The sequence below is a fragment of the Nicotiana tabacum genome, chromosome 8, assembly GCF_000715075.1.
Source record: "Nicotiana tabacum cultivar K326 chromosome 8, ASM71507v2, whole genome shotgun sequence".
NCBI classification, from domain to species: domain Eukaryota; kingdom Viridiplantae; phylum Streptophyta; class Magnoliopsida; order Solanales; family Solanaceae; genus Nicotiana; species Nicotiana tabacum.
Window position 1 is genome coordinate 38,286,460 of NC_134087.1, and position 17,246 is coordinate 38,303,705.

Genomic DNA, 17,246 nt, shown 5'->3' on the forward strand with positions numbered 1-17,246 from the left:
CCAACACAAAGGATCACAACAGTAAAGGGATATAAACAGTTAATACACTTGAATTGTTAATAACAAGTAAACACAGCAAACAGAAAGTGCACGACATCACCCTTCGTGCTTTAACACTCTCTCACTAAAACAATACACGACATCACCCTTCGTGCTTTAACACTCTCTCACCAAAACAATACACGGCATCATCCTTCGTGCTTTACACTCTTCCTCACCCAAGCAACAAACACAAGGAAAATAGGGTAAGGGAATCTATAACATCGAAATAAAATCAAGTGATAACGGAAAATCAGTAAATAAACGTACAGGACAACATAACTCAATTAGAATCAGGAAAAACCAAAGACAAGGGCACGTCATCACCCTTCGTGCTTTTACTCTCGTCCTCACCATAAGAATCAATATAAACTACACGGCATCACCCTTCATGCTTTACACTCTTCCTCACCATAAAATCAATATAATCGGCACGGAATTGTATATCGTGCGGCACGGCATCACCCTTCGTGCTTTACACTCTTCCTCACAAAATCATACACGGCATCACCCTTCGTGCTTTAACACTCTTCCTCACCCAAACAACAATCACAAGAAATAAGGGCAAGGAAATAAATGAAATCACAATAAAATCCCGGTAAGGGAACAATAATACAACAATCAAATAAACGGCAAGGGAAACAACATCAAAACAATAACATCCCGGCAAGGGAGACAATAATATCAAACAAACATCTCGGCAAGGGAACAATAATATCAAACAAATATTCCGGCAAGGGAACAATAATAATAATAACATATGAAGTGCAATAAACCACAACGGAGTCATAACAATTATAATATAAGACTCACGGGCATGTTTGACACCAACGTATAGATACTCGTCACCATGCCTATACGTCGTACTCCACAATTAACATGTAGCAAATAAGACACAACTCCTAATCCCTCAAGCTAAGGTTAGACCAAACATTTACCTCGCTTTGCAACCAATTCAAAATTCCAACAAGTCTTTGCATCGCGAATTCGTGCCCGAAATTCCCAAATCTAGTCATAAACAATTCGATTCAGTCAATAAAAATTATAGGAATTAATTCTATATGAAATTCTACATTTTCCATTAAAAATCCGAAATTGCACTAAAATTTCGCCCGTGGGGCCCACGTCTCGGAACCCGACAAAAATTACGGAATATGAAACCTCATCCAACCACGAGTACAACCATACCAATTTTACTAAAATTCAACATCAACTCGACCCTCAAATCTTCAAATTAAACCAAGAGGGTTTTCAAAATTTTCCCAATTAGAAATCACCAATTAAATGCCAAAACTAGTAATAGATTCGGGTAATCTAACCAAAATTAAGTTAAGGACACTTACCCTATTGTTTTCTCTGAAAAACTCCCGAAAATCGCCTCTTCCTGAGCTCCAATTCGCTAAAAATGGAATTTTCAGAACTTAATGTTCTGTCCAGAAAAATTCCGGGTACTGTTCACGCGTTCACACTATTCACGACTGTTCACGGGGGTACTTCATGGGGTACCGTACACGGCACTGTTCATGGGATACTATACATGGTACTGTTCACGGGGTACTGTACATGATGCTGTAAAAAAAAGACAGCAGCTTCCCAAAGAGAATTTCAGCAGCTTTTTCTACCTGTTGACCTTCCGAAATCCACCCGAGGCCTTCGGGACTTCAACAAAATACACCAACAAGTCTTAAAATATGATACGGACTTAGACGAAACCTCAAATCGCATCAAATAATGCTAAAACCGTGAATCACATCCCCATTCAAACCTAATGAAACTAAGAACGTCCAACTTCTATATTCGATGCAAAAACCTATCAAATCAAGTCCGATTGACTTCAAATTTTGCACACAAGTCATAAATGACATAACAAAGCTATGAAAATTTTTAGAACTAGATTCCGACCCCGACATCAAAATGTCAACTCTCCGGTCAAACCTAAGAAATCTTTAACCTTAGATTTCTAGATTCCGTTAAATGGCGATAGTTTGATCTAGGGACCTCCAAATTCGCTTTCGGGCATATGACCAAGTCCCAATTCACGATACAGAACAACCGGAATGGTCAAAACTTTTATCCGTGTTCGTTTGCTCAAAATGTTGACCGAAGTCAACTCAATTGAGTTTTAAAGCTCTAGTTCATAATTTAATCCATTTTTCACATAAAAACCTTCCAGAAAATTATACGGGCTGTGCACGCAAGTCGAGAAATTATTGATACCGCTTTTCAAGGTCTTCAAAATACCGAGATGATTATTTAATTTAAAGATGACATTTTGGGTCATCAGAGGATAGAGTTGAGTAATGATTGTAAATGTTGTCCTCAGGGTATGAAACCCTGAATTTCACATTGTTGTGCTATATTGAGGTGACACACACGCTAGATGACGAGCGTGGGGTCGTGTACCGTCGGGGATTATGACTTAGTCCATCCCGAATGACTGTTTTACCGCGTATTTGATTAAAGCTATTTGATATCATCATGTTTTGGGATGAATGCCATATTTGGGCATTGTGCCAACTATTTGGACCCTTATGAAATTTTTACTGATATTTTCTCACTGTTTTGACTTTATACTTGTACCTAGTCATGCTATATTCTACTATTTTGATAACTCAGCCATATTTACTTTGTTATAACACATTAAATGATATTTTTAAATGATAATTTGGGCTGAGCATCATGTTTTAATGTTGCCCGAGTGGCTTATGAGATTCTGACTGAGTAAGACCGAGGGCCAGTGTTGTGAGGATACATTGATTTATAATTATGAGACCGAGGGCCTAAGATTGTACGCCACGAGGTGACTTGTTGATATAAGGCCGAGAGCCTACTGATTATGCCACGAGATGACTTGATATTGCGCTTTGGTCGTAAGGGGTCCCTCATGGAGTCTGTACACTCCCAGTGAGCACGAGTACCCATTGTGATATGAGATATAGCCCGATGGGCTGGTGTTGTTCCATGATATTGCCCGAGGGGCGGATTTTTATGTGTTTATCTGTTCTAGTTGCTCTTCATTTAATTGTTTAACTGTTAAAAATGTTATTTTAAGGAAGTTTCTTCTGAACTAAGTGTTTTTACATGTTTTCACTGTTTCATCGCTTTTACTGGTTTTATTATTACTTATTGAGTTGGAATCCTCTTTTTATTCCCTGCACCCCATGTGCAGATTCAGGCGCTTTAGGTCCTACTTGACTGGGTACATATTATCCTCTCCAAACCCCACTGATGAGATTGCTCTGGGCTTTTTTGTTGGTGTCTTTAGAAAAAGAAAGAGGGGGGGGCGAGGATATTATATTAAATTGTTCTGCTAGCTAGTTAGTCTCTTTTCGAAATATTTATGACTGATTACCAGATGACTACCTCTTAGGGCGACTGGATTTCAGCACGAGGCAGAGCGGTGATATTCTGATCAATGGTCACAAACAAAAACTTTCTTATGGAACATCTGTAAGATAACTAGCATTTAGCTAAATAGTTAATACTATCATTATTTAAGTTTTCTTTCTATTAATTAACGTCTCCTTAATCAATTGTTCCCTTGTGATGATTGTTAAGATTAGAATTCATCGTAATTTTTCCTATAAAACCAGGGTTGCGTAACTCAAGATGAAACGTTGATAGCAACACTAACGGTTAAAGAAGCAGTGTTATACTCAGCAGAACTTCAACTGCCAGATTCTATGACAAAAGCAGAGAAGAAAAGAATAGCAGAGAAGAGTATAAAGGAGATGAGGTTACAAGATGCGACGAACACAAGAATTGGAGGAATTAGTGGAGGAGAAAAGAAGTGATTAAGCATTTGCATGGAGATTCTAATGCGACCAAAACTTCCTTTCCTTGACGAACCAAGCAGTGGCCTTGACAGTGCTGCATCTTATTATGTGATGAGCAGAATTTCACGTCAAAGATTTGAAAAAACCATTATTGCATCCATACATCAACCTAGTGTTGAAGTTTTTAACCTCTTTCAAAACTTGTGCCTTTTGTCCTCAGGATTAATGGTATATATTTGTCCAACTAGTGCAGCAATTGAGGTAAAATGCAAGCTCTAAATATATATATATATATATATATATATATACACGCACACACTCCCTATATCTCTTATTCCTAGGAGATCTTCCTCCACTAGCATATTTTTTCGAAAAACTCTATTTATTCTGGTGTGGATTGGCAGACATGCTTATATTTCTTGGTTTTAATCTCTCTTTTTATTTTCTTTTATGATAGTTTTTTGCATCAAATGGTATTCCTTGGCCGCCTCTTTAAAATCCGCCGGACCATTTTCTGAAAACAATAAACAAAGACTTTGATGAGGTAAGTCAAATGTATACACTTCCCTTTTCTAAGAGAGAGGGCAACGTTTGCTTTTTATTGAATGTCTTGCCTTCTGTTCATAAATAATTATAGGATATTGAGCAAGGCTCATCAGCTGGAAGAAAACCTACCGAAGAAGTAGTGGATCTTCTCATAAATTCATTTGAGAGCTATTATAAAGTTCAGAATCTTTAAATCCTGAGTTCGCCTTTGTCTACAACACTAGGAATATCAATGAACCCGATTATTGCATGATAGCCTTTTTTAGCTTCTAGGGTCTATTTCTTAGTTCAAGATCCATTTTACTAACTGAATCAAAGAATTAGTAGATCTGTCCCTATATATATAATTGTTCGGCTTTTAATCTCTCTTTTTATTTTCTTTTATGATAGTTTTTTGCATCAAATGGTATTCCTTGGCCGCCTCTTTAAAATCCGCCGGACCATTTTCTGAAAACAATAAACAAAGACTTTGATGAGGTAAGTCAAATGTATACACTTCCCTTTTCTAAGAGAGAGGGCAACGTTTGCTTTTTATTGAATGTCTTGCCTTCTGTTCATAAATAATTATAGGATATTGAGCAAGGCTCATCAGCTGGAAGAAAACCTACCGAAGAAGTAGTGGATCTTCTCATAAATTCATTTGAGAGCTATTATAAAGTTCAGAATCATGTTGTAGAAATATGTCAACGGGTAAGGAAAAAAACCCTAAAGGGTTGCTTGTTTGGAATGAGAAAAAACTCTATAACATTCATTAGTATATTATTTTCAGGGTGGTGAAGTATTGGAAAAAAGAAGCCATGCCAATTTTACTACACAATGCCTAGTGTTGACAAGGAGGTCAGCTGTGAACATGTTTCGCGATCTTGGCTACTATTGGATGCGATTAGCTACTTATTTCGCCCTTGCTTAAGGTATTGACTCCATCTACTATCATGTTGACACGAGCTATCGTTCAATCGAGGTCAGGATATAGAATCTTCTGACGAAATTTTAGAAATTTCTTAGTTAATTCTCAAAGTATGTCAATACAATAAACTTAGTAATTGTCACATAGTTTTATGAATCGTAACTTGGTTTTAAAAATTAATTTTTTGGAAAGAGGTTTTATGGTGGCTTTCATTGTTTCATTTATGACATTTAATGGATTTCCTTCATTTGTGGAGGACATGAAGGTATATCTATATCTTTTTTTTTCATATGACATAACTAACGAATTCTACATTTTATTTTGTATCATGACTAATTAATTTTAACTACTTCAATAAAAATTGCAGGTATTTCAACGAGAAAATTTGAACAGGCACTATGGATGTTTTGCTTTTGTAATAAGCAACACACTTTCTTCTATACCATACTTGATATTAAATTCATTGGTTCCAGGTGCCATTGCCTATTTCATTACTGGATTTCAAAGTGGATTTGTCCATTTCAGCTACTTTACTCTGATCCTCTTCACTTGTATGATGATAGTCGAAACCCTAACGATGAACGTTGCGGCAATCGGACCTAATTTCCTCACTGGCATTGTAATAGGTGCAGCAATAGAAGGATTGATGATTTTAACAGGTGATTTTTTTCAATTACCTGATAAATTGCCTAAACCTATTTGGAAGTACCCATTATACTACATTTCCTTTCAAAAGTATGCTTACCAAGGTATGTTTAAGAATGAATTTGAAGGGTTAAACTTTACGGATTATCTGAATGGAAATAATCAGACAATGAGTGGAGAAGATGTCTTAAGAGATAGATGGCAAGTAGAAATAACATACTCAAAATGGATAGACCTTGCCATTTTGGTAGGAACGTTAATTTTGTATCGTTTGATGTTCTTTCTGATTATCAAGACAAAGGAAAAGGTCATGCATGTAGTCAAAAGATCCATATCAGATCTATCAAACCAAAATAGACAAATCATGACCAAGTCCGTAGCTGCCTCACCTTTCCATGGACTCACTTCTTCTAGTGAAATTCCTACCAACAAAGTATAAGATGTAATTCGCTCAGTTCCTTGCGATTTAATGATTTGACCATTTCTCAATTTGTGCATGTTTAGAGGTGGATCTATGATTTTAAGGTAGTGGGTGCCATAATTTTTTTTTAATGTATACCTTGTAATAACTAATATAGAGTTTGTTCGGAATGTTTATTTGGTTCATTTTTTTCCGTTTATTCGGGCAATTTAATATGCTTTTTAATTATGAAATATTACATCTCTTTCTCAAATCCTGCTTGTGGGATTTTATTGGGTATGTTGTTGTTGTGTGAAAATTACGTCTCTGACATCAAGAAACAAATGTAATTGGCATTTTAAAAAGGAAATCACGACTTTATTATTATTAACAATATAAGTAAAATCAATATTTTCACTAGGGAACTACATCCTTTTTTGTATGCTACAAATAAATTTGTACAAATAAAATAATATATTCAATTAGGACATTACACCAATCAGAATAAGAAAAATAAAAAATATATCTTCAATAGATAAGTTATACACAGGAGAACATGCCATTAGCATCGGAATTTAGTTTGGGACTTCAGTTCCCTAGCTAATATACGCCTTTAGCTAGGGATGTAGCTAGAGAAGTCCTATTTCCTTGCAAATTTTTTCGATCAAAAATTTAGTCACAATATAGCTAGGAATTAGCTAAGGACTATTCCTTGCTAAATGGTAGCTACAGATCTTTCCTAGCCAAATTTATAGCTAAATAACATATTTTGAACACGGTAACTCAAATGTATCGTAGTAGAATCAAAACATAAACCCAAAATGTTCAAATTGGGGGCATGGAGGGATAGGCAGGTTAACCCAAATTGGGGCCATTTATGTTTCTTCTTCTGGTGTAATGTCAGGAGAAAAATTTAAAGATCCTTATGTGAAATCCCCCCATTTGCATCATAATCTTAAATGTCACTACTTATGATCAACTTCATAATTAAAATTAATAAAAATATGCCTTGAATAAATTCGAAACGAACATTCACCAGAAATTGAACTCGACTTATTTCAATTCTTGGCTCATCAACTATTTCTCCAGCCATTAACTCTTAGATCTTGTTGGCGCAGGATATTAAATCTTACTCATGTCTTCCTCTTGCCATAGTTCACTAAACAAGCTTACAAAATTAAAAATGACATAATATCTTAATTGAACTAGGCTCCAACAGAAAACAAGCTTGCACACTAAATATTTGGTAACAATATATAAGATGTATTGCTAAAGTTACAATTAATGTTTCAACAATGTAACCAACAAAATATAAAATAAAAATGATAAGAAACAAGTCAAGCCTGTGAATCTAAGACTAAATTGTCATTGGCAGGCATGAACCTTAAGCCTTTGTCCTATGAAGCAAGAAACTTTGTTGCTTTCTTTTTATATACTGAAATCATCAGAAGCTACACCAAAAAAGATATTTTCTCAATAAAGCAAAAATAAGCATAGAAGCATGTTGTTTCTGTTAGCATAAAGAAGATAATTGATTTTGTCTATGTTGTATGCTTATTGTTTGCCTTATTATTATGATGCACTACGATATGCTATCGTGGTTCTTTTCTTCTATCCCAAGAATATATCCACATGACTAGTGTTAAAGTTATTGTTCAAGGACATAATTATGGTAGAATATCACAAGCACCTTTTATCTTACCCTGCTATTTTTTGTCTATGAATTGTAAGAAAAGCTTCTAAGATTTTGTACATTCTAAACTTGAGAAACAAACAACAACTCTATAGCACCTCTTCTTGTGCACATCAAGAAAATAACAGTGATAAGATATTAAGATGACCATCTGTATTTAAATGAACACTTTTTACATTTTTTTATTATTTACTTAGTCAATTAGAGAAGTTTATTTCTCCATTGTCCATTTCTTTCATTACAGAACAATCTGACTGTCTTCACAAAATTTTTAACTATTTGGTAACTCTTTATTCTATGTAATAATTAATTACTATAATTTTTTCAGAATATATTTACAAAAATTATTAAAGAGAAGGTAGGTTAGACTTCAACATCAAGGAATGAAGAAGATTTTGAAATAGATGATGCAGAGATGGAAATAAACATGGAAACAAATGGAGATGAGGAAAGAGAATATACTAGCAAAGGAACTGTTTTCTTTTGTTGAAAACTATACCAGATGAGCAACTACTCAAAACTTGGATTGAAACAGTTGGAGGGGCGAAAAAGGAAGAATATATGGTCTTGGTCCCAAAAATTATCTTCTGGCAGACTCATTCGACACTAATTATGTATCCTGTGTGCTCAAAATCCTCCAAATATTCCTATCCAACAAGTTTTTAAAACATCCGAATTTCACCAACTTCTTGATAGTGCACTGGAGCAACGGATGGAGAACATGCTGGCACGAATGCAAGCGGATATTCGGGAGGATATGCAAAAAGAAATAAAAGTTGCGGCTTGTGTGGTCGTGTGTGGGATGCTTGTTTTAACTTCTCAACCACCACCAAATGGACCTGGTTGTCCCCCAAACATATCTTAGAATAGTAGAATTTATGTTATTAGTTATTTAATTTAAGATAATGTTATATATATATATATTGCAAATTAATAGATTTAATTACTTATTTCGTCTTATGTAGAAAATTATATTTGTATTTCAGTATATATAAGATAGGAATTATTCATAGCTGGATTTAGCCTGAAGAAAATATCCCAAGCCAAACCAAATATAGGCTAATGTTACGTCCTTAGTCATTAAATAAGTATACGTGCGACAATTGATAATTTACTCACGATCCTGTACAACTTATTCACGATCTTCCTATGCCAAGTCAGTCTAAATTACTACACTCAAGATCATTAAAGGAATTGTAGATAAGAAAGGCAAGAGAAATTTGCCAAATGAAGTTTTTTATCATAGAAAACTTAATTGTTTTGCTTGATGAGTTACAAATGAATATCCCCTTTTTATACTAGTCTCCTAGGACTAGTATGTAAATATTAATTATTATACAAGTTGTTATGACCCAAGTTCGCCCTCCGTGAACTGTCATGACGGCACCTAGTCTCTACGACTAGGTAAGCCTAACAAATTGTGGAAAAGAAATCAACAAAATAAAACTAGCCAAGACTGTAGAAAAAAATATCAAAATGAAGCATTTAAGATTCCGCTCGGCATATACAATACAATTCTGGAAAGAAATTTTCCAAAACCCGAAATCTCATGAAATGACAAGCTTTTGAATGTCTACAAGTATCTAACTCCAGAATGTCAAAACAAAAGTAAGTACAGAAGGGCTAATACTTTAAGAAAGAATAGAAAGGGACTCCTCGGTCTGCGGACGCGACAAATATACCTCGAAGTCTCTGGAGAATCGCCTCGCCTCAAGGGTAGTAGGGCTGAGTCGAAGTACCTGGATCTGCACATGAAAAAACATGCGCAAAAAGGGCATGAGTACACCATAGTGGTACTCAGTAAGTGCCAAGCCTAACCTCAATCGGGTAGTGATGAGGAAAGTGAGGGACCTACTGAGTTTATATGAAAAACAAGATATAACAGTATAGAATAAGACATTATAATTAAGTACAACAGTAAGAAATAACACAGGATAGTAAGAAACAATAGCAACTACAACAGAGACAAAATAATCACAGAAGGAATATAGCTCAATACAGAGGTAACAATCGGGGATTACCCAGGATACCGTCCTGTAGTCCCAAATATAAATATCCAGTGAATCTCCCGAGTGTCGTCCTGCAGTCCAACTCATATTGGTGGGGATCTCCCGAAATACAAATCTGGAGTCCCATATATAGATACTCAATACTAGGGGAATCTACCGGAATACCGATCCATAGTCCCAAAGTAAACAAGCAGGGGATCTCCCGGGATACAGTCCCGTAGTCCCAAAGTAAACACACAGCAGCATGAAGAATATTACATTCAATCTAAATTTCACACTAGGGTAAAACAAGTATTCCTAACCTAGCATGCTGCACTGAATTCAAATAAGGTAGTTTGAGCACGTAAAGCAATTAAATCAATTAGGCATGCTTCCCTAAGCTAACAGTAGGCTAAAATTGAAAGTAGTGTAAGCAGGGAAAGAAACACAGTTATAATTACTTAATGAAAATAGGATTTTCAACAATTAGCACAAGTACGCACTCGTCACCTCACGTACAAGGTATTTCATATATCAACAATACCAAAATTCTAAGGGGAGTTTCCCCCACGCAAGGTTAGGCAAGCCACTTACCTCGAACCCGCTCAATCAACTCAACACCACGTTCTTTCCACGAGTATCCGACTTCAAATGGTCCAAATCTATTCAAAGTAATTGCATAATATAAATATAACTTCAAGTAACTAATTCAACTAATTAATTCTAAGCTAATACGCGAAATTAGGATAAATGACAAAAATGCCCTCCGGGCCCACATCTCGGAATCGGGTAAAATTTACGAATTCGGAATCCTCACACGCTCATGAGTTCAGTCATACCAAAAGTACCAAAATCGGACCTCAAATGACCCCTCAAATCACTACTCAAAGCTCTCCAATTACCTAAGCCCTAACCCCCAATTTACCACTGATTTTCCTTCAAATTTCATGCTTACAATGATTAAAATCACCATAATAACGAGTTTAGGTTCCAAGAATCTTACCTCCTCGAAGATCCCTTGAATTCCCTCTCAAATACCTCCTAAAAAGCTCAAATCCCAGATGATAATGGTGAAAGAATGGGCAAAAGTCGTGACTGGGACGTTATATAGGTTCTGGCCCAGGGTTTCCGCACTTGCGACCGTTTCCTCGCACCTGCGGACCTGCACATGTGGTCCCAGGTGCGCATCTGCAAAATTCCACTTAAAGGACAGGGTCGCACCTATGCTTCTTCTACCGTATCTATGGTCTCGCAGGTGCGCTCAACCTATTGCACCTGCAGATTCTGGTCTCCAAGTGCCTGGCCGCATTTGCGGCTCGCCAATCGCTTCTGCGATCACGCACCTGCGGTCCCCTAACCGTAGGTGCGGTTATGACAGATCTTTGGCAACTTTCACATTTCTCCTAAGTCCAATTCTACCTTCGTTAAGCACCAGAAACTCACCCGAGGCCCCCGGGACCTCAACCAAATATACCAACCAATCCTAAAATGTCAAACGAACTTATTCCAACCCTCGAATCACATCAAACAATGCTAAAACCACAAATCACTCTCCAATCCAAGCCTAAGGATTTCTAAAACTTCCAAATTCCATTTTCGATCAAAAAGTCTATCAAACCTCGTCCGAATGACTTGAAATTTTGCATACACGTCTCATTCTACACTACGGAGCTACTCCAACTCTCGTAATTCCATTCTGACCCTTAGATCAAAATCTCACTATCGAACCGGAACTTCAAAAATTCAACTTTTGGCATTTCAAGCCTAAATAGGCTACGGACCTCCAAAACACAATCCAAACACGCCCCTAAGCCCGAAATCACCCAACGGAGCTAACGGAACCAACAAAATTCCATTCCGAGGATGTCTTCACACTGCTCCGATACGGTCCAAATTCTAAAACTTAGTCTCTCATTTAGGGACTAAGTGTCCCAGAACTCTCCGAAACTCCAAATAAATCCTCCCCGGCAACCTACAATAGCAGAAAGAAACACGGGGAATGGCCGGGTCGTTACATCCTCCTACACTTAAACATTTGTTCGTCCTCAAACGAGCATAGAGACATACCTGAAGTAATGAAAAGATGAGGGTAACGACTGCGCATAACATGCTCGGTCTCCCAGGTCGCCTCCTCGACCGGCTGACCCCGCTAGTAAACCTTTACTGATGCAATTTTCTTTGACCTAAGCTTTCAAACCTTCCTGTCCAATATTGCCACTGGCTCCTCAACATAGTATATATCCTTTTCCAACTGGACTGAACTGAAATCCAATATGTGTGACGGATCGTCGTGATGCTTCCGGAGCATTAAAACATGAAATACCAGATGAACTCCTGCCAAGCTGGGAGGTAAGGCAAGCTCATAAGCAACCTCCCCAACACGTCTCAATATCTCAAAAGGACCAATAAACCTCGGACTCAACTTTCCTTTCTTCCTAAATCTCATAACGCCTTTCATAAGCGAAACCCGAAGCAAAACCCGCTCTCCAACCATATAGGAAACATCACAAAACTTCCGGTCCGCGTAACGCTTCTATCTGGGCTGGGATGTACAGAGTCTATCTTGAATCACCTTAACCTTCTCCAAGGCATCCTGAACCAAGTCTGTGCCCAATAATCTAGCCTCACCCGGCTCAAACCAAACCACCGAGGATCTACACTGCCTACCATACAAAGCCTCATACGGTGCCATCTGAATGCTGGACCGATAGCTGTTGTTGTAGGCAAACTCCGCCAATGGAAAGAACTAATCCCAAGACCCTCTAAACTCAATCACACATGCACAAAGCATATCCTCAAGAATCTGAATAGTGCGCTCGGACTGTCTGTCTGTCTGAGGGTGAAATGTTGTACTTAACTCCACCAGAGTACCCAACTCACGGTGTACGACCCTCTAGAACCGTGATGTGAACTGAGTACCTCTGTCTGAGATGATGGAAACTAGATTTCCATGCAGACGGACAATCTCCCGAATATAAATCTCTGCCAACCTCTCTGAAGAATTAGTAGTACACATAGGAATGAAGTGCACAGACTTGGTCAGTCGATCCACAATCACCCAAATGACATCGAACTTTTTCAAAGTCCATGGGAGTCTAACTACGAAGTCCATGGTGATCCTCTCCTATTTCCACTCCAGAATCTCTATCTGCTAAAGCAACCCACCCGGTCTCTGGTGCTCATATTTTACCTGCTGACAATTGAGGCACCGAGCTACAAACCTAACTATATCTTTCTTCATCTGCCTCCACCAATAGTGCTGTCTCAAATCCTGGTACATCTTCGCGGCACCCGGATGGATGGAATATCGCGATCTGTGGGCCTCCTCTAGAATCAACTTCCGAAGCCCATCAATATTGGGTACACATACCCGACCCTGCATCCTCAATACCCCGTCGTCACCAATAGTCACATCTTTGGCATCGCTGTGCAGAACCTTGTCCTTGAGGACAAGCAAATGAGGGTCATCATACTGACGCTCTCTGATACGATCAAATAAGGAAGACCGAGAAATCACGCAGTCTGGAACCCGACTGGGCTCCCAAAGATCCAATGTCATAAACTGGCTGGCTAAGGCCTGAACATCAATCGCCATGGGCCTCTTCACTGCTGGTAAATAGGCCAAACTCCCCAAACTCTCCGCCCGGTGATTCAAAGCATCGGCCACCATATTAGCCTTGCCCGGGTGATACAAGATAGTGATATCATAGTCCTTCAGCAACTCTAACCACCTCCTCTGTCGCAAATTAAGATCTTTTTGCTGGAAAAAGTGCTATAAACTCCGATGCTCCATATAAATCTTACAAGGAACACCGTACAAATAATGACGCCAGATCTTCAAAGCGTGAAAAATAGCAGCTAACTCGAGATCATAGACAGGATAATTCTTTTCATGTACCTTCAACTGCCTAAATGCGTAGGAAATCACCCTATTGTCCTGCATCAATATCACTCCAAGGCCAATCCTCGAGGCATCACAATAGACAGCATAAGACCCCGAACCTGTAGGCAATATCATAACTGGGGTTGTAGTCAAATCTGTCTCGAGGTTCTGGAAGCTCACCTCACACTCTTCCATCCACTGGAATAGAGCACCCTTCTGGGTTAGCCTGGTCATAGGTGCTGCACTAGATGAAAATCCCTCAACAAATCGATGGTAATAACTCGCTAAGCCAAGAAAACTATAGATCTCTATAGCTGAGGATGGTTTGGGCCAACTCTGAACCGCTTCCACTTTCTTCGGATCCGCCTGTATACCCTCACTCGATACCACGTGACCAAGAAAGCCATGGAATCCAACCAAAACTCACATTTCAAGAACTTTGCATATAACTTCTTTTCCCTCAAATTCTGGAGCACTATCCTCAGGTGATGCTCATGATCTTCCCGACTCCGAGAATACACCAGAATATCATCAATAAAGACAATGACGAACGAGTCAAGATATGGCCGAAACACACTATGCATCAAATGCATAAAGGCGATGGGGCATTAGTCAGCCTAAATGACATAACAAGGAACTCGTAATGACCATACCGAGTCCTGAAAGCATTCTTCGGGATATCTGGCTCATGAATCTTCAACTGATGGTAACCTGAACGCAAGTCAATCTTAGAAAACACTCGCGCACCTTGAAGTTGGTCAAACAAATCATCAATACGAGGCAAAGTATACCGGTTCTTCACTGTAACTTTATTCAACTGGCGATAATCAATACACATACGCATAGAACCATCCCTTTTCTTCACAAATAAGACAGGAGCACCCCAAGGTGATACACTGGGCTAAATAAAGCCTTTGTCAAGCAATTCCTGCAACTGCTCCTTCAACTCAGGAGGAGCCATACGATAAGGAGGAATAGAAATGGGTTGAGTGTTCGGCAACAAATCAATGCCAAAATCAATATCTCTGTCGGGTGTCATACCCAGAAGATCAGCCGAAAACACATCAGGGAAGTCTCGAACTACTGGAACTGAATCAACTGTAGGGGTATCAACACTAACATCTCTCACATAAGCTAGATATGTGTCACACCCCTTCTCAACCATTCGTTGAGTTTTAAGGAAAGAAATAACTCTACTGGGAGTGTAATCTAAGGTACCCCTCCACTCAACTCTCGGAACGCCTGGCATAGCCAGCTTCACGATTTTGGCGTGACAATCAAGAATAGCATAATGGGACGACAACCAGTCCATGCCTAAGATAACATCGAAATCTACCATGCTGAGAATTAACAAATCGGCTCTGGTCTCAAAACAACTAAGAGCAATCAAACACGACCGATAAATGCGGTCTACAACAAGAGAATCTCCCACAGGAGTAGAAACAAAAATAGGGGAACTCAAAGAATCCCGAGATACACTCAAAGCGGGGCAAAATAAGAAGACGCATAAGAATAGGTGGAGCCTGGATCCAATAAAACTGATGCATATCTATGACAAACCATGACAATACTTGTGATAACAGAATGAGGCAACGACCTCGGTACGGGCAGGAAGGGCATAATATCTGGCCTGGCCTCTCTCTCTAGGGCGACCTCTACCTCCCTGACCTCTACCACTAGCTGGCTGAGTAGGTGGGGTAGCAACTGGTGATGTAATCATAGCCTGAGAACTCTGTACGGCACGCTGTGGCTGAGAACATTGTGGAGGTGCACCCCTCATAAGTCTAGGGCAATCCCTCACCATATGGCATGTGTCAACACACTCAAAACAAGCTCCAGGAGGACGTGGTGGCTGTGACTGGCTTGGGCCAAGTCTGTTAGACTGACCATTAAAAGCACCCCGCGTAGGAGGTGCACTAGATATTAGAGGTGCATAATAAGGCTCCTGAGGCCTAGGAGGAGCTGGAATACCACTGGCTGCAGGAAGAGCTGAATGAATACGGCAACTCATATAACCCTTACCATGACGAACTGCAGCTGGAGCACGGGCACCGGAATAATGGCCCGACTCTCGAGACCTCTTGGTAGCCCTCTCCTCTCTCTCCCTAGCATGCATACCCTCCACTTTCCTAGCAATGTTCACCACCTGCTGATAAGTAATATCCATCTCCAACCACGAGCCATGCTAAACCTGATGCTCGGAACAAGCCCCTCAATAAACCAGCGAACCTTCTTGTGAACAGTAGCAACCAAGGCTGGTGCATGCCTAACCAAGTCAGTGAAACGAACATCATATTCCGAAACAGTCATAGTGCCCTGGCGTAAATACTCAAACTCTGTGCGCCATGCATCCCTGAGGCTCTGATGAACAAACTCTCTCAAGAACATATCTGAAAATTGAGTCCAAGTTAGTGAAGCTACCTCATCCGGACTGTCCAACTCATAAGTACGCCACCACTGGTAGGCGACTCCTCTTAGCTGGAAGGCAGTGAAAGAGACCCCACTCGATCCTGATATACCCATAGTGCAGAGGATACGGTGACACTCCTCTAGAAATCCCAAGGCATCATCTTATGCTAAACCACTAAATACAGGAGGCTTATACTTCTTGAACCTCTCAAGCCTCCGTTGCTCATCATCTGAAGCCGATGCCCTGTCCTCGGGCTAATCTGGGACTGCAGGCGGTACATGAATAATTTCTGGGACCTGATCAACATACACTCGCTGCTCCGGAGTGTGGGCAGCGAGAGTCTGTGCTCCTCCCCCGGCCTGAGATGTGGCTGCAGCAAGGGGAAGCAACCCTGCCTGAGCCAAATAAGTGTACATGCTCATGACGGTGCAAAAGTCTTCTGAAGTGCTGGATAGTAGTAGCGGTAGGCGTATCAGCGGCCTGGGCTTTAGCGGGAACTGTTGGTGTCTCCTTGATGCTCTGGTTACATCACGGGCGCCTCCTCGGCCACTACTCCGGCCTTGACCTCTGACCGCTCCAGTAGGGGGCGCGAGTGCCTGATCATCTCTGGTTCTCACCATCTGTGAGAGAATAGAAAAAAGAAGTTTAGAATTGTGATATCAAAAATCTCGCATGATAAGGAAATCAACTAAAGTGGAATTTTCCTAACAGTTACATAGCCTCTCGTAGATAAGTACAGACATCTCCGTACCGATCTGCGAGACTCTAATAAACTGGCTTGTGATTTATGACTCTTATGAACCTAGAGCTCTGATACCAACTTGTCACGACCTAAGTTCGCCCTCCGTGAACTGTCATGACGGCACTTAGTCTCTACGACTAGGTAAGCCTAACAAATTGCGGAAAAGAAATCAACAGAATAAAACTAGCCAAGACTGTAGAAAAAAAATATCAAAGTG

The 17,246-nt window shown here is 39.6% G+C and overlaps 1 pseudogene; it reads left to right on the forward strand.

The window, feature by feature from the left end:
- The first annotated feature begins 1,444 nt into the window (after window positions 1-1,444).
- On the forward strand, window positions 1,445-6,352 carry LOC142161725 (ABC transporter G family member 1-like; annotated as a pseudogene).
- Window positions 6,353-17,246: the final 10,894 nt, after the last annotated feature.